This window comes from Corvus brachyrhynchos, unplaced genomic scaffold, assembly GCF_000691975.1.
Source record: "Corvus brachyrhynchos isolate BGI_N302 unplaced genomic scaffold, ASM69197v1 scaffold92, whole genome shotgun sequence".
NCBI lineage: Eukaryota > Metazoa > Chordata > Aves > Passeriformes > Corvidae > Corvus > Corvus brachyrhynchos.
The window spans coordinates 4277930-4296946 of record NW_008236973.1 but is presented as its reverse complement, the minus strand read 5'-3'; the positions used below and the strand labels follow the sequence as shown (position 1 = coordinate 4296946).

At 39.4% G+C, this 19017-nt stretch overlaps 1 long non-coding RNA gene across 1 annotated transcript; it reads left to right on the top strand.

Moving 5' to 3' along the window:
- Positions 1-649: 649 nt before the first annotated feature.
- On the top strand, positions 650-13240 carry LOC108445282. Its single transcript, XR_001860088.1, has 2 exons — positions 650-7837; positions 9329-13240. It is a non-coding gene; the product is annotated as an uncharacterized LOC108445282 (long non-coding RNA).
- The last annotated feature ends 5777 nt before the right edge of the window (positions 13241-19017 follow it).

Here is a 19017-nt window from a genome sequence, read left to right as displayed (position 1 = left end):
GGAAAGGAAAGGAAAGGAAAGGAAAGGAAAGGAAAGGAAAGGAAAGGAAAGGAAAGGAAAGGAAAGGAAAGGAAAGGAAAGGAAAGGAAAGGAAAGGAAAGGAAAGGAAAGGAAAGGAAAGGAAAGGAAAGGAAAGGAAAGGAAAGGAAAGGAAAGGAAAGGAAAGGAAAGGAAAGGAAAGGAAAGGAAAGGAAAGGAAAGGAAAGGAAAGGAAAGGAAAGGAAAGGAAAGGAAAGGAAAGGAAAGGAAAGGAAAGGAAAGGAAAGGAAAGGAAAGGAAAGGAAAGGAAAGGAAAGGAAAGGAAAGGAAAGGAAAGGAAAGGAAAGGAAAGGAAAGGAAAGGAAAGGAAAGGAAAGGAAAGGAAAGGAAAGGAAAGGAAAGGAAAGGAAAGGAAAGGAAAGGAAAGGAAAGGAAAGGAAAGGAAAGGAAAGGAAAGGAAAGGAAAGGAAAGGAAAGGAAAGGAAAGGAAAGGAAAGGAAAGGAAAGGAAAGGAAAGGAAAGGAAAGGAAAGGAAAGGAAAGGAAAGGAAAGGAAAGGAAAGGAAAGGAAAGGAAAGGAAAGGAAAGGAAAGGAAAGGAAAGGAAAGGAAAGGAAAGGAAAGGAAAGGAAAGGGGAAAGGGAAAGGGAAAGGGAAAGGGAAAGAAAAAGAAAAAAGGGAAAAGACAAAAGGAAAAAAGGATAAAAGGGAAAAGGAAAAAAAGGAAAAGGATAGAGGAAGTCTAAGATTTGCTTACAGGGAAAATACCTCAAAAGGGGATGAAATGGAATGATAGTTCCTGGGTCTACCTCCGACAGTCTGAAATAGTGAGGCTGGAAAGAATCGAGTGCCAGCTGGGAACACAGGTGACTGTGTTGCACGGAGGGGGATAATTGAGAAGGAAAAATGTTACATAGAGGGAAATAGAAGTAGAAAAAGAGAGGAGATAACAGGAAGGAGCTGCAATGAGAATATGGGGAAGAAAGGGAAACAAAGGACAAGAAGAGAAGTGCCTGAAGAGAGACTGCAGTTCTGAAAACCTTATAATTAAGAAATTTGCCGATGAGTTCAGGCACCAAATGAAAGACTGATCTTCACCTTCACCTTAAAATCACTGTGTCACATCTCTAGGATGTCCCACAATACATCCAGAGGAGTGCTTAAGTTCTTCAGTTATATTCAGCCCAATCTGATCATAACCATGGTGGAATTTAACATTCCCCACAATAATGTGCCTGACAGTTCAACTTGATATATATGAATGAAGCAAGATCACTGTCTCCACTACTAATAAATGTTCAAAGTGTAGGATTTTTGGTGGAGAGTAAGGAGAAATATACACTGTATAGCATTAATTGCATATCTCTCAAGCATGAAATTGTGATATATTATGACTTTTAAAAAATATATGACAATAATATATTGCATACATTTCAGAAGAAAATTATGTCTTTACCTTGAAAATCTACTTTCTCTGACAAGCTGATGTAATCATTTTAGTGAAGGACGAGCGCTGCAGAGAGGAAACCTGCAAATATTCGAAGGTTAGAAATGATGAACAAAAGGCTGAGGGTTTACTTTGCATGCAAATAACTAATTCATCACAAATCCATAAACCAATTAGTAATGAACTAATGATATTGCTTAACAACTGTAGTTTTGATTAACATATAAATAATTTAGGTGAGCATTTCTTTGGTCATGCCAGTTTCTGCTATTATTTACTAGCCTTGTCATGACTGCTCTTAGATCACATGCCCCTTATAAAACATTTCCCAATCTATTGCAAGGACCAGTTTGTTTTAATGCGCTCAGTTAACACTGCTGGAGCTATTAACAAGCTTATTAGCATAATCCATTGTGATATATCATTGTATAAAAGTTCAGCTCTGCAACTGAATGGGACTGGAAAATGGCTTTGAAGATTTTATGATACAATAACTATCCATTTGATAAGCAATTAAAAAGATATTCTGAGACACTAAGAGTGAAGACAATGACAACATGAGGAAAAGAGGAGGGGTTTGAGAGCAGAAGCTGCTGCCTGGTATGGGAACCATATGAGATGTGTTGCTCCTGCTCCTTAGCCACAAATTGCACACTGCTGCTGGGCTCAAAAGCTCCAGTAACAAGTTGGGCCTGACTTTGTCTTATTCAGTAAGGGAAAAAAAGAACAAAGCAGTTTAAGGTTCAATATCGTCTGCCATCTCACCCATGATCAATTTCTTGACCTCTCAAAAGAATGTTTTAATACACAGCTGAACATCTGATTTTATGTTGTCTTTTTGCTTCTCTTAAATTTCAAATTCCTTTTCTTAGCTGTTTGCATTATCCTTTGTGAACTTCTGCAGAAAGAAACAGAATAAAGGTTACTGAACACATTACCACACATTATTGTTCAAAACTTGCTCTGTATAATATGGCTGTATTGAGCTTTTAAAAATGAACATTCAATGAAAATAGCAGCATCTCTATTGTGAAAAAAGTAGCTCTTCAAGTAAGTGTTGCTTTCTCTGATATGCAATAGCTCTGATATGCTAGTACTTTGTTCAGTTCAGTTCTGACTCTCCAGGGATTATTTGACCAAAATGTCCATTGTCCTTATAATAAGAAATATTCATGATATCGTTCACCTCACATAGAATTTTTTACTAGGTTATTTCAATATCTTACATACATTAATTTTTTCTTCCTCCTGATATGCAATGGAAGAGAAAGCTGGTTTCTGAAGGCACCAAGATGGAGAAAATGGAGATTTAGTTTCCAATCTTACCATCGTTGCCAGTTTCTTACACCAGTTTCCTAAGACTGCTTTTGGCTTTTTTAAAACTGGTATCAAAATAGAAAGCTTTTCAGAGTCTTCTGGTATTTTTGCATGAAAAACATTTACATCTTAAATGAAAGGTGTTACATGGAATATCTAAGGCAATAAGTTTTAAATAATTTTTCTTTAATCCCAAATCAAGTTGCTTTAAGAGGGGGGACATTATATTTTTAACTGTTTCAAATTTAATATATTTTTAAACAGTCTAAAGAGTTGTAAGACAAAAAAAAGCATACCCAGACTGAACCACTTCCTGTTTAATAATTCTCCCCACAAACAGATTCCAGTATCCTTGGGAAAGCAGGTCAGATATGCTCCTGCCCGCTGCAGTCTTGTGACCAACCATGTTTACAAGCTACCTCAGAACAGGAAGGACTAGAGTTTATTTTGACATTTGCTTTGAAGTCATCTTCCTAGGACACATTTTTAAAGCTATTTTTGTGGTTGAAAATCTAAATTTTGGGGAATGAAAATTTGGACCAGAAATTGTCAGGTTTTTAGAAAAATGTGGCTATAGTTCTGTTGTCTAAAGAACAAACACTATAAGAAAATGTTCTTGCTGTTCAGCTGTGATAATCAGGCACATTTCCTCAGGGGAAGGCAAGATTAATTGTGGTAGATGGAATATTGTTTTGCATTTACTGAATACAGAGAACACTCAAGGAAAAAAGTCCAACAGGTAATGGGACTCTTCTTCTTCTGATGAGGGTGACCAAAGCTGCTGAAGTAAAGGCGAATTAGCTGGATCTTTTACAGGTTCTGGTTATTGATAGGTCCTGGGAGAGCTTCTTAGAGTTGTTCAGAGGTTGTTGAGGAAGAGCTGGCCTGAGACTGCCCTTATTGCATTGTGTCCTGCACTGCTTTTGCACCATCTGAGAATTAGGAATGCACAACAGTGAACTAAAGCCACCTTTGTCTGCTAGTTTGAAGTCTGGCATCCTCTGAGCCTCCCTGAAACCTGAGGACTCAGGCCTTATATATCTATTTGTTTGCCAAGAGATTGGATGATATATAGGGCGTCATCATTTTAAAGCGGGTTCAGACTCAAAACTGTGGGTTTCATTTGAGTGCGATGTGAAGTATCGTATACCTCTGGCCAAGGAACTGCAGCTCATTTAATAGATAAATTGAGATGAGAAAAATGGCACAATTTAAATATCAGCTATCAACAGGAACAGGGGAGGGGGAGAGGATAGAGAGTGAGAGAAGGAGCCCAGCTTCTTTTATTACAGCCATCTTAGTGCTTCGACAACAGGTAGCAGTATTACATATTCCCTTTCCACTTTAAAAGCTCTGGTAATTTCCTTCCTCATGTCGGGGCAATTTTATTCATTGTTTCCTTGCAGCAGTGATTGATGTTCTGAGCTGCTAATCTCTCTGAGTGATAACTATTTTCATGTAAGTCCATGAGTCTATGACACAGGCTGCTCGGCCAGGGCTACTGCTGACTACTTATTTTGTGCCTCATTTACATTTCAATCTTGGCCTCATGAATGTAAAACCTAGGCTGCAAATTAATAACAGGAAGAATATTAGACCGCTCCAGAGTGGGGGAACAATGCAAATCCACCAGAGCGCAAGGCTTTACCATTGTGTTCCGGGAGGGACTCATTTATTGGCCGGCAGTGAATGACATTACAGAGAATGGCATATCCAGAGTGACACAAATTTATTTCTGTCCCCAGCGCTCCAGTATATTTTCATAGAATCAGGGGGCTATTTGTCTAGGGACAATTTAGTTTCCATGAAAAATTTAAATGGTTTCTGTGGAGATAGTGGAGTGAAATTTAATTTGTTTCTCATTTACTACAGCAGGTATGAAAAGGAGAAAAATTGGATGTCTGATGGGCTGAAATTGGTGCTGTCCCTCCCCACTATCCCCAAAAGGCCTGTGGGCCTATATCATAGAGATTGAGCAAGACTACCTCATCCCTCCCCTTAGAGAATGGTAACCTTAAACCAACTTACAGAAAACCTTTGGGGAGGCTGCCAATCACCCTGAAAACAACATTTCCATCGATCCCCTGTCTGTGTGATTTATGGCTTCATTTTACGGTAATTGAGAATTAGTGAGAAGATTAGCAAGGCTCAACACTTCACCTTGATATGCACACTAAGCACCGTAATTTGTCACTAAGGGATGTCGGACACTTTTTTAGTTACACGGAGTTCCCATCTAATTGAATTTGGAGATAACATGGAAATTAATTTGACACAGGAAAATTTTGAATACAGCCATTTCCTCTATTGTAATGCACAATACTGGGCCACATTCAGGGGCAGCTATATTGATCCTGATCACTTTCAATTGTGGCCAGCTGAAGGATGGAATACACTAAATCTTATTTAAGCTCATATGAAAGCAGTTCATCTGCAGCAATCTGTGGCAGATAAAGAATATTACCTTTCATTTTGTCTGACTGCATCAAGATGAAGTTTTGAAAATTTACTTCTTGCAGCAAATATACCAAATGTCTAAAGTCAACAGTTACAATTCAATTACAGACCAGCTCTTGTGGGCTGTTTACAGGGTAATTTGCTACTTAGGCAGCAAATGAAAATACTAACTATACTCTCTGTGCATAGAGAAGTTACAGCACACGGAGAAGCCCCAAGGAAAGACAAAGAAAAAAGATTCCAAACTTCTCAGCAATTTAAAGCACTGCACATTGGATTAGTCTTGTTATAGCTTGAGTGGTTTCATACACAATCATTTTTTGTTTGTTACTGAGCCATTTTGTGGGAAGTTTATTTTATCTTGGAGGCTTAGCATCAGAGTCACAACGAGGGGAAACAGTACAGACTCTTCATATCTGAGAGATGCTCTAACACATGACTTACCTACATTTACATTTTTATATTATTCCAACTTTATTTCCTACAACCCCCTTTTATGCTGTACTTTATCCTTCAAATAAGGACTTTGGTTTCAACAAACTGCTTAGAGAGATTATTTTTGGAGAAAGGTGGCCCCTGCTGAGAATAGTGGAAGCAGATCTTGGCACTTTATGCCAGAGGGTGCGTGGCAGGGATATTTATGGGCATTCTTTACCAGACCATCTGGCTTGCTTTGTTCATATCTATTTTGCTGATAATTGGCCTGAAATGATCTGTAATCAAGATATATTATCCACTACCTATTATTATGACATGACAGATTTTAATCTGATCATCATTACGTTGCTGTTTGGAAAGACTTTTGAAAGGTTTAATCACAATAGTTTAAAGATGTTATTTATGCAACCCTGTTCTGTAGTCGTGGGTACATACTTGATTCTCTGAACATTGAGGACATTCCTCAGTGCACAGGCATCAAGAGATGGTACTTAATGGTCAGAGATACGTAGATGTGGTCAATAGCTCTAACCTGGACCTCTGGAGATGTGGCCATACAACTTGGAAAAATGCTATGCTGAAAGCATAGCAATGACAGATGACAAATGCCCTGAAATTAGTGATGGCACATGACGATTGTTGTCAGCACTTTACATCTCTTCAGTATTCAGTCTCCTGTAGCTGTGTTATTTGGTCTCAGGAGTTCATCCGCAGGTAGTCTTTTGCAGGAGATGATGAATACCACTACTGCAAGAAGTCAAACTGTCAGAAGCTACCTTGTGAATTTTACTCATTTTATAGCTGGAAAAATTGCTTCTGAAAATAGCAATTTGACAAATCTTATGAACAATGTGCACACTGCATATGTAATTTTGTTATCACATTTTCATGGGTTTTCACTAATGTAATATTAAAGGGTGTTAACATGACAGAAATATCACTATTATAATAAGCTTAAAGGAATTTGGATCATTTTAGCCAGGATTTTCTTTCATATTTGGATGCCTTCTGGACTATATTAGAGACACAGATTTGTCCAATACAATGAAAAACATATTAACATAATCAAAAACTTAGTAATACAATAAAATATCCATACATGATTTATAAGTCAAGTTATAGCATCTAGAAAAAAAAATAGCCTTGTCTTCCTCTCTGAATAGCAAGCAGTAAGGTATGATGTCATAGTTGTCTGTGTTTTTATATCTTCATGAAATTAATTTTTTTTTACTCCAGAATTTTTTTTTTCACTGCCTGTAAAAGTACTCACTTAAAGGTCTGTCCATTCCAAAACAAATTAGAGAATTTTTATTATTAGGTCATAGTTCCACAGATGTTTGTATCTTTCTGGTTCAGGGCTGAAAAGCTGTAGTCACTTTTCTTTCTTTTTCTTTCTTTCTTTCTTCCTTTCTTTCTTTCTTTCTGAAGAGAAGAGAAAAGAAAAGGAAAGGCAAAAAGAGGAAGAAAGAAAAAAAATAAGGAAGAGAAAGAGCTAAAGTATGGAAGATTGAAAGAGTGAATGACTGGAAGAAAACAAGTATGAAAAAAGAAAGAAAAGACAGAAGATGCCAAACCTATGGGGATGACTGTGGTTTTACCTGGAGTTAAAAATGTACTCAGTGTCTGAAGTCATATCACCTTAGGCTTTCATATTACTAGTTTTCAGAAAATGATGGTTACATACAGAGGGATTCAAACTAATTGAGTGTGTTTACTTTCAAAATGGCTATCCTCAACACCTTCACTCTGTTTTTGCTCTAAGACTGCAAGTGCTTCTGTATCAGACACACTGTGGTCTTCAGTCATGGACTTCCCTGTGCCTTGACAGTTATAAATCTGTGTGTGGATGCCAGAGAGCATTTTGGTTCGAAGCATCACCAACGCAAAGCAAAGGAAAGGAACATTTAAATCCCTTGAGAAATTGGACACAAGATTTACTCTTAAAACGTGATGATAGTTCATAATTTTGAAATACAGCCTTTCAAAGCAATTGCTTAGTGGCCAGAACCTTCCCAGAAAGTAGGATTTCGTCCAATTTTTGCCTTTGCCTGAAGAAATTAAATTCCAAATCACTCACCTTATCACAAGAATGCATACTGGATGTTCTGTGCATGTGTACTTAAACATATTGAATGCATTTTCTAGCCAAGAGAGAGCAAACCCGAGCGTTTCTATCACCTAGACTGAAAATGGATCCATGGGTAAGGAGGAAAGGGTTCACTTTGTGAAGTATTTTTGTTTTCTATACCAAATTCATTAGTTCTCCAAATAAGGTTTCCAATTTTTACAGCAATTAAGTAGTTTACATGTATTTATCCAGCTTCACTATAGAATTTTAATATTTGAAATGTAGCATGAGTCAACGTGGCAATCATCTATTCTGTGTCGAAATCTTCCCTAAAGAAGACTTGCCTTTGGGAGGTATGTTCAAAGACTTTAAAAAGTGTATGCATAAAAGTGTTCTGCTTATGTTACTAAAGATGATGCCATAAAAATTTGCCCTTGGAGTGGAAGGTGATGATCTTTGCTAGGGTGATTAGATCTCCTATTATTCCTCCGAGTTGGGAAGGCTGCTAAGAATGTGCTAAAATGTGGTAGTGAGTGGTGCAGATAGCCCCCTTATCTGACAACTTAAAGCTATATTTTAATCTTGGCCAGTGCCACCAAGAGACTTAGAAATAAGGAGAAAATCTTTAATATAAGAGATAATTTAATTAAGCCTCTTGGAAGAAGCAGAGCACAGGGACATAATAGCTAATGCTGACAGTCTTGCTGATAAGATGTGGACAAGGGGGGAAGGTTTTAAGATAAAGGTGGAGGGATTTAGATTAGATACAAGAAAAAAATTCTTTGCTTAGAGGTAAGTGAGACACAGGAACAGGTTGCCCAGAGAAGCTGAGGATGCCACATGCCTGGAAGTTTTTAAGGCCAGGCTGGATGGGATCCGGAGCAACCTGATCTAGTGAATGGCTTCCCTGCTCATGGCAGGGGTGTTTGACTTAGATCATCTTTAAGGTCTCTTATAATCCAAGCCTTTCTATGATTCTATGATTCTTTCTCAGCCAGTGTTTCTTAAATAGTGTGCTGTTACAGCATTTTGCTGTGGTCTAGTTGAGAAGGGCCATGGCCCTCATGTTGTCCGTTTTCCACACGAGGTGCAGTTCAGATAAATTAATGTGAGTACTCTGATTTGAAAGCCTGATTCTTAACTGTGTTTGCAGCTTTCTTGTCTCTATTTTCTCAGCATCACCCAATGGCGTCTAAAGTATGAGATAGGATGAACTCTCTTGTTCAGGCTCTGGACTATCCAGTTGACCGTTTTGTGACTATTTGTGATGAAGGAAAGGTAGATCTAGATACCATACCTAATGATTTATAATCCTGTAGGATGTTTTAAAGCTCACCCCAAGCTTCTAGCGTAACATTTAAGTACAGATTCTGTACTATTTTGGGGTTGAATTCAATCCACATGTAGATAGGCAAAATTCTTTTTACTTCTATCAACATAGTTGAATTGCTGAAGGGCCCACAATTTTTTCAAGAATCTTTCCTAATTGTCAGTGTTTGACCTCTGCTATGAATGAACAGCTACAAGGGATTAAAATGAACTAAGGAACCACAACCTTGGCTGACATTATCCCAATTCTAGAATAAAGTGGCTCATGTGTCTTTGCTATTCCTCCTTTCTTTAGGGTTTTGGCTACTGAAATTAAAATGAAAGCGATCAGATATGTGTCATACTGAAAGATGTGGAAGATGCTGGTGGAACTGGAAATCTAATAGCCATATTGTTCTTCCAAGGACAAGTTCAACAGAAAGCGCTAAGGCAGATGTCTCCACTCCCCCTGTTCAATAATGGTCCTTCATAAGTTGTGTGTTCTAAAAACATCTTCAGGTTTGCAAATGCTCTCTTATGCACTAACTATCCTGATTTTCTCCAGTCTGGGCACTGCATTTCAACATCCCTGAATGTCCCTGTTGTTGGGTGACTTTTAATGTTATCCGAGAGAAAATAGGAGAGCAGAACCACCCGGGCCATCCCTTGCCAATGCAAATTGTTCAGAATTCAGGGACTGCAACTGAGTTGTGCTCTTCCTTTACATGTGAAGAAATTACCTGTTATTAAAAATTACTCTGTAACAGTAAACTAAAGAATGACAATCTGTGGGTCAGAATGAAAGAACAAAAGTTGCAGAAGCACTAGGAAGCAATGTTAATTAGAAAAAAGAACAAAACTAACTTAACATGCCTCAGAGCTACAGTGGAGCCAATGCAAAGAAAAAATCAAATACTTTTAACCGAAGAAATTTGCCTAAGATACTCTTTAAATGTAATTATGAAATGGGACATTGTTTATCATCATGACTAGGGACTTTACCTATCTGTGCTAAAACGTATGGAAGGGCTGTACTTCTGTAATTACTGCACCTGCCCAGGAGCAAGCACTTCTAGGATGGACATTGGTTTTGAAGTAGAAACGATCCATTATACTTGAGATGATATGGTTTCCATCAGTTTTACTCCATTTCACTAGATCAGACTTCCATGCCTGTGTCAGGCTCCAGCATTGCAAAGACAAAAGTCAGACCTGGCTTCTCACATACATCTTGTTTCCCACAAGGCATGAACTGGAGAGTTTCAGCTACCATGGGCAGCAGGAAAGCTGTGATTCTTCAAGGAACCTGCTCTAAAGTGGCTCCTGTCCTTCCCTCCTCTAGCTGTAGTGACTTTTGCCAGAGAAGCTGGATATTGCTCCTCCGTGAAGGGAAGGGAGCATTAGGAAGGGAAGATTCTGAGTAGTCTCTCTCTGCCTTTCCCTGCTCTTCCACTTTCTGCTGTAGAGAATGTGGGTCAGTTATCTCTCTGCTCTACTTGAGAGCAAAAGCTAAAAAGAGGACTTGTTCCCCTTCAGAGAATTTCTCAGATGAATGAGAAACTTCCAGAAAGAGCTCAAATAATTGTGTTTTCAACATTTTGGATGAAAAGAGGAATTAACTTGAAAACCTACTAGTAACAAATATTTTTCTATAGGTGTTAAGATAATGCAGACTTGCACAATGACCCAACTCTATAAACCACCAAACTTTCATCCCTCATGAGATGACTTTCAATGCTCCTCAGGTTCACAGCAGATGCTGATGCTTTGTTTCACTGTGCTTTGCACCCTGAATTTCTCAGGGACTATGAAACAACCCTTTGCTTGATGGGAGCAGTCAGAGGGGGATGGAGCTGAGCAGCAGGAGAAAGCGTAACTGAGAGACTGATAGAGACATCCTGACAGCTGGAATGGGTCATCAATAGATCCATCATGCCAGTAATTTGCAACAAATTTAACATACATCACTTTAGTCAGGCCACGCTGTATCTGTCTTGTCACAGCATCAGAGTGAATAACACTTAAATCGGGTGTCACCGTTGACCTCTCTGACCCTGGAATTGACACTGCTGTTTGAGCTTGGCCTAGCTGGCAGCAGATGTAGGGAAGATTAGTACAAAAGGTGGGGGTGTACTAAAGGAGGACAGAGCATAACAGTACAGCTTAACCAGGCAAACAAATGGTGTCCCTGGATTTTCTCCCAGTCCTGCTTTGCTTGAGGAAGTGTTGGCATTGGTTTAGACCTTCTTGCAGCATTCTTTAGTACATTAACTGTGTATATGTTTTTCATTTTGACTGATTTTATATGTATGCATGAAATATACATATGCAATAAAATTTGTAGACTACGAGGTGACCAGCATGGAGACTGAAGTCTGTCATGGAGACTAGTGAAGTAAAAAACAACAGTAAAACTAAATTGTCATCTTCCATGTTTGAAACATGAGATCCAGCCTGAGACATGAATGGATGCTTTGATTCTGTTGCCACTTTCAGCATCTCAGTGCAGACCTAGCCCTTTAGGAAATGATCAAGCTTCACAAAAAAGTGTCTCAGTTAAAGAGGAGGAGAGACCAAGACCCTCATCAAATCCCAGCATCCTGTGATGGCTTGCGACATGTTAAAAAACCTCCTAGATTATGCCATGGAGAATGAAGAGCCTCCCAGCAAGCACAGTCAGTCCTGGAACTTGGGGGGGATGTTCTCCTGATGTCAAATCTGAAGACTGATTTAACTCAGAACTTATGAGCAAGGCTCACCAACCAGCTAAACGACACATTTTCATCCGTCCAAGAGAAGCTGTTTCCCCCATTTTCAATCTTAATGAATACCTTCCATAGACTTCTATGGTTGTTTCTACAGACTAGCATGGAAGTGACTACAAACCTGTTAATTCTCCCTGGTGCTAGAAACGAGACACCCTCCACAGCCAGACGGAGTCCACTGAGTCTGCTCAGCATTTACTTTTGAATCAGCACACGATAGAATTACACGATTTGTTTGCTCACCCGAAAGGCGCTTTAGAGCCATTCATGGTATGTGTGTGACTGGATGCTGGGTGGGCTTTTCCCCTGCAGGCATTCAGCCTTCTAAACAAATATGTGGCTGTGGGATAAATTCGTATTTCTTTTCTTGAGGCATTGTTCTTAAGTGGGTGACTTTTAATTAATGGATTTTGAATGGTAATAAAAGAAGAAGCTGTCTTTGAGCAGGTAATTGGAAGTCACAAAATTAATATGTATATGACTTGTATAATAGTCTGTCTTTTTTTCTGACAGTCTGCATGATGTTTGATATCTTGGTTAAACTGATTTATCACATCACTAAATATCCCTCAACTGGAAGAACAAGAAGCTCTTTGGTTATTCTGTATGTCCTATAATATTCATATATAATGATGGTTTGAAGGTGGAAACATATCAAAAGTGACAGAAATAATAAGAGAATTATAAAAGTTTAGAGAAATTAATGCTGTATGCAAGGGAAACATTTTTTTGTTTGTTTATGCATTATTTTTTGGAAAAGACTGGTAGTAAAGCAGAAGGTATTTTTCAGTTAGTCATCCAGAATGTTAATCAGATTCTACTTGTCCTTATTGCCTTCTGTGTGTGAAGCTGACACCCCAGACACCCACTGATACCACCCTGAGCTTCCCTCTGTCCTTTTCAGGATGGGGCTTCAAAGGATCTGAACTAGTCTGTCTGGATTACACCAAGGGCTACTGAGGGCAGACTATAACATTATATCTTTAGAAGGAATCGTGTCAAAATTACTTGTGTTTGTAGTCTTTTTATAGTCAACAACTGAATTGGTGTACACTGTGTTTGATTTTCTGTGTTGCTTGGACAGAGAAAGGCAAAACAAAAGGAAAAGTCAGCACCTGGCAAACCACATTTTGCTCGGTGTTTCCAGGATTCAAGAGCTGAAGGAAAGTGAATTTACTCCAGGAAGGTGATGACCTCAGCCCCATTACCCAGTTGTCCTATGGTGCACTGTGAAGTTGTATTTCAGAGAAGCTGGGGTCATACAAATGCAGGCATGAGGCACAAGTGAGTCCACATACAGTTCATAAACATATATGAACTGGGCTTAGCCATGATGGACAGTCAACTTAACCTTTAAAAGAAATTGTTTTATAGTGATCTGTTTGCACTGTACTTGAAACTGCTTCTTCCCTCATTATTTTTGATGTGAAAGGAGGAATGAAAAGAATGTGTTTGACAAAGGACCTTTGATGCGTATGTGTGGTGGTTTGGGGGTTTGCTGGTGGATCCATCAAGGAGTCATGATGGGGATCTGAAGGACAGTTTGAAACTTTCTCTGGACTCTAGGCAGCCCTTGGGAGTGTGTAACAGCTATTCAGGATAGGAGGTAAGAGCAGACAGCACAGGTGCTAACTCTATGGTCCCCTTGGTGTCATCAGCTGCAGTAACTGGCCCAATTTACCTGTGTGAGCTCTGTGGCTCTTCGGTGATTTTTTTCTGACCATCTCCATATTTCTATTACTGGGGAAAGATATTTATTAAATTAGCTGTGAATACTGTTAAGTTTGGAATATATGAGCACATAGATTTCTTTTTTCTCCAAGGGACACCAGTCTTAGACCTAACATTTAAAATTCAAGTATAGGAATACAGCCAGAGTATCTCATGAAATCAGGATTTATTTACTTCATGGCACCATTTTGCCCTTTGGCCTAGTTTCCTTTACTGGATAAAATTTCATGTAACAGATTATGAGTCCTTCTCAAAAAGGAGGCAATCCACCACTAGGCTTTCTGGCTATTGTGCACAGGGGCAAGATGAAAGTGATAATATGAAACATTTTCATTCTAATCCCCATAATGTACTCATATGACACTACCTCAAGGAAGGTATTCACTTTTGGGGGGAAGATATGTGTGGCTATGATTTTTTTCAAATATGTTATTAAATAGAAAGTTGTTAAAACAGATGATCCAATTCTTGTGGTAGCTCTACTCTTCTGGCCTAATGTGGGTAGGAGAGAGTGCTAAGGTATTAATAGCATCATAGAATCATGCCTTCCACTAGACCAGGTTGCTCAAAGCCCCATCCAATCTGGCCTTGAACACTTGCAGTTGTGTTTCATCTGCAGATACTGTGGGCAACCTTTTCCAATACCTCAACACCCTCACAGCAAAGAATTTTTCCCTTATATCTAATCTAAAGTTACTGTCCTTCAGTTTGAAGCCAGTTCCCTTGTATCGATACATGCTCTTGTAAAAAGTCCCTCTCCAGCTTTTATGTAAGCCCCCTTTGGGTACTAGAAAGCTGCTATAAGATCTCCCCAGAGCCTTCTCTTCTCCAGTCTGAAGAACTCCAACCCTCTCAGCCTGTCTTCACATCAGAGGTGTTCCAGCCATCTGATCATCTTTGAGACACTCCTGGACCCCCTCCAAGAGGTCTGCCACCTTGTTTGGTCTGGTAGGTGTTAATACCCACATTCTTTACTGTTTTCACAGGAAATTAAGCTGAAAAACTACAAAGGGGAATGATACTGAAACTTTGCTTGGAGGACCATGCAACTGTGGCTATACCTCTTTCCATTCTCAAAATAGTTTACAGATCATTTTTTTGGCTCTGAATTCACTCCCATGAGGTAATTGCATCCTTTAGTTTCACACTTTAAAAATAAGAGTCTGGGACTTTATCCCAGTCTCTTCTTCTCCCTTCTCCCATACCAAAACAGAGCCACAGCCCTCTTCTGCTTAGAAACCTGAGATTTTTAGCAGCAGTAGTTGACAGAAAAGGAAGCCAGCTTCACTTTCTCAAATGCAGTTTGTGGTAATGTTCTTGGTAATGCCATGTGCATACCTGTAAGGGAGACACCTCATGTGGGGAAGCACTTTTCCTCTGAAACCTGGCAGTCCAGCAAAACCCCACAGCCCTACCCCATTTTAAAGAAAAAATTTGCTAAAAGCCTAGGGCAACAAAATTGAAACTGTGTTCTGCCTTTGATGCTATTTCTACTTTTCTAGAATGTGACAAAGATGTGTATCTTAGAAAATAGCTTTCAGAATATGTCTATTTAAAGCTATTTTGCCCAGTCTCATTAGTCTATCCTGATACAATTTTGTTCAAAAGAAAAGGTTTTTGGAATTCATTGGCAATTATGATTTCTTACTGTCTTTTCAGACTGATATGTAGGGCAAAAATGGATCCATTTTGACTTGTGAATCAAAACATTATCACCTGTGACAAGTTCATAAGTCAGTAGAATAGACTGAAATAAATTACACTGGTCTGAAAACCAAATTCTTTTCTCTTTTCTCGTTTCTCTCCTCTCCTCTCCTCTCCTCTCCTCTCCTCTCCTCTCTCCTCAAGGAAGCCTGTGGGTTGATCCTGGTGATGGACCCCTTTGAACAGCCCTTCAGCCCCTGGTTGCTGCTGGCATGAGAGGAACTCAAGCCATCCCTGCGCGTCCCCACCAGCCTGAGTGGCTGTGTGGGATGTCTGGAGGGAACACAGCAGTGCCAGTCTCCTGTGGGGCTGAGCAACCATGCTATGGGGGAATGATGAGCCAGCCAAAGAAGCGGAGACAGTGTGCTCCTACTTTTCCTCCTGCTCCTGGGGGACTGTTAATGCTACTCTCTGCAAGGGCTGCCAGTGGGCATGGTGCCAGCACTGAGGTGCTGACACCAGTGATATTTCCACTCACAGCCACCAAAAAGGGTTGGCACATCCTTCTCAACCCTTGCGAGGGAAAGATCACTGTGCAATCTCATGTGTTTCTTAAAGCCTCATGCTAAAGGCCTCAAGGTAGACTGTTCCCACTGGCTTGACCTTCTCAGATAGATCCTTCTCTTGTTTTCTTTTTAGTTTAATGATTCATCAGCTTCTTTTCAATTTTTTTCCAAAATTTTTGCTATGAATTTTTTGAAATCAGAAGCATGGAAAGAACTAAGTGTCTTGCAGTGGTTTGTTCTCTGCAGCCCTTCTTTGCTCTTTTCTGCCATGGGGACAAAAAAGATGACAGTAAAATAATCATTTGGTCCAGGTTAATATGTCTGTTTAAGCCTAAAATTAAAAAAAATAATAAATAATTTTCTCTTGTCAGTCATAGACTTTATGCTTCAGTTTACAAGAGTTTTGTACTTGAAGTTAACCTTGCTATTTAATCCCCGATTTATACTGACATGGTTAAATCCCTGACTTATACTGAATAATTCCATATTAAAAAATAATAAAGGTGTACAAAACCTCTTTCCCAATAACAAGTTTTATTAGGTACATCAGGTGTTACTGTAGCATAGATATACAGTAGTGTAGGTACATTGCAAACAGCATCTTATAGTATCAGACAAAGAGAACCTTTTACAAACCCCATGTCTCTAATTTCATTTTAGAAAATTAGATACTAAGAATTTTGCATAAGATAACTGTATTACTGGGATGCAATTTGGCCCAGGTTTCTAGCTTTAGTGCATGTGGCTCCTTAATAAAAAGTGTCAGTTAAAATGAAAATACAGCTTGGGTAATTAAATTTAATTGGATCTTGTCACTTTAAATCCTCTTCGTTTTTGAGTGTTTCTACAGAATTGCAGCTTCTGGTTTGCTAATTTCTTTATTGCAAGCTGTGCTCTGAACCTGACTGTCCTATAATAAAGTGGGACCTTGTTTTTGTAGAGCTCTTTGAACCATGACTGTAATAACAAACAAAAGGAGGGTGGGAGCTGATTTATTGCCAAAAGAAAATCTCTCCTTTATTTCTTACATGTTCAGCTAGTGAAAAATCATGGGTCTGATTTTATTAACTCTTTAATTTTCTTGCAAGTTGATCACCATTTTGCACAAGCTCTCATGAGTACTATGGTATGATGCTATGCCTGTGACAGGTAGAAGCAGCAATTATCATACTTTTTTATATTGGAGTTGTTTGGGGAAGCAATAGGGATTAGGTGAATTGCAGTATTCATATGTAGGTCAAGCAGGGTGCAGGCAGCCACAATGCAAATGATGTGTACTGCCTGCCAATAGCCACTGTGCTGATTCGCAGGGATCACCTTCTCCAGGGGTGAGAGGTAATTCAGTTTCTTTATTACACATTGCACATGCACAGCATCCAAAGGCAAGGAAGATTTAAGTGTAGGTGATGAAGCAATAAAGTATTTGCCATACCAACAGACACATCATAAAAATGATCAGTCTGTCACAAACTGTACAACTGCTAATGTCCATATTTCAAATTAAAGCCAGTTGAATGAATTTGTGCACTCAGGTTTTATGTGTGAAATGCAGTATCACTGCATCCTTGATTAGAAGACAGGTCACTCAACGCCTACATCTCAGAACGATTAAAGATGTAAGACTGTCCTTCACAGCACAGTAGTGGTCCCCCGATTCTCTGCTAAAGCATATGGATATGATGTAATTACATTTTGCAAAGTGCTGGTGACACAAGTTTCTCGAGCAGAACTGCTATGCCAGTGCAGTCTCTGCTGTTTATAACCTTTTCCAGAGGTGTGCCTCACATCTCGCCGATATGCCTGGGATAAAATCCTCTGCAACCAGACACAGAAAGCTCTGTTCAGTTTCCCACCCATGGATGCCCAGGGTACTTGAGGTGCCTGAGGGTGTATGAGATATCTGCACAGGGCCCTTAGAATGAGATTCAGAGCTCAGCTGAAGATGTGTCTTCACACATTGGTGTCTACATGGGAAACATATTCCTAAGTGCGTATTTTAACTAATGAAGCTTTAGCGTTTGGTTCAGATGTCCACAAACAAGCATCTAGTGGCAGCTGGGATGTCCTAGTTTACCCCAGCTGACCGCTACCTGCTCTTCCAGAAGTGGATAAGGATCACACATTCCTGTCTTATATCTATTACATCTGTCTTGACAGCCCAGGAGAGTTCAGCCAACAGTAATTACCTACCTATGTGCAGCCAACTAAATCTAGGCCTAGAGATCCCTTTGTGCTGTAAAGTGAGCTCACATACAGTGACCTGTGAGTGGACACCTAAATTTAAGTATCTGTAGTTTGAAACTGTACAACTACTGTTTTCAGATCATCTCCTCACTTAGGTAAAGCTCACATCTACCCCAGGAGCACCCTGGGAACACCTGGAGCATGGACATATGCCTCTTCATGTGTCCAATATGCTTCTCTGCTGTGTGGTGACCAGTTTGCTCCCCTGAGCAGTACCTGGTTGGGGCTCATGCTCCCTCATTCCTTTCTCACTCATCTGCTGCTTGTGCCCAAGGTAAGTCACCTTGTACCAGCCCATCATGGCTTCCCAAGGAGGTAACATTCTCCTTACCTGCATGCATTGCTGCATTAGGATATGAGAGCTAAAAGTGGTAGCTGGAGGCAGGAAAAATTCATCCTCTCTGAAAGAGGTGACAATCATCATCTTCAGAAGATCTGCTTTTTCCATTCATTAGAGTGGAACCTGGATGACTAGTTTGTACTATTCATCTAAGTTGTAGATTTCTAGATTGATGGAACTCAGATGAGATGCATCCCACGGCATGTATGTCTCTGTATCTTATTAATGAAGCCACAGAATTTCTATCTCCTTAAAGTTGTACAGTTAGATCAAGGGAGTTAGAAAACACCCCAGTAATTAATTACAGGGATCAGACTCACTATAACAAAATGTCCTGGCTTGCTGTCACTGAAAATAGTGTCCAAACATCACATCACTCTTAAAAAAGCCAGAATAAATTATTTCACACTGCTTTCTGGATTTTTACAGTGTTTTATAATGTTGTTAGGGGACCACATAAGTAAAGATGGTCTTGTTTTCATACATACCTTTTTTTCATCACTGTTTTTAGGGCCTCTGTAAAGCAGTTGACTAAAAAGATCTATTTAAAGAGACTACATGCTTTATTTATACACAGAACAGATGAATGGATGGATAAAAGTAATGTATGACTTCTTACAACCACCACTTAAATAGCATGATTCACCAGGCTGTAGTAAGTCTGCTAGTAAGTCTGGTTACTTGCTTTTTTTGTCACATTTGGGCCTTGGGATCC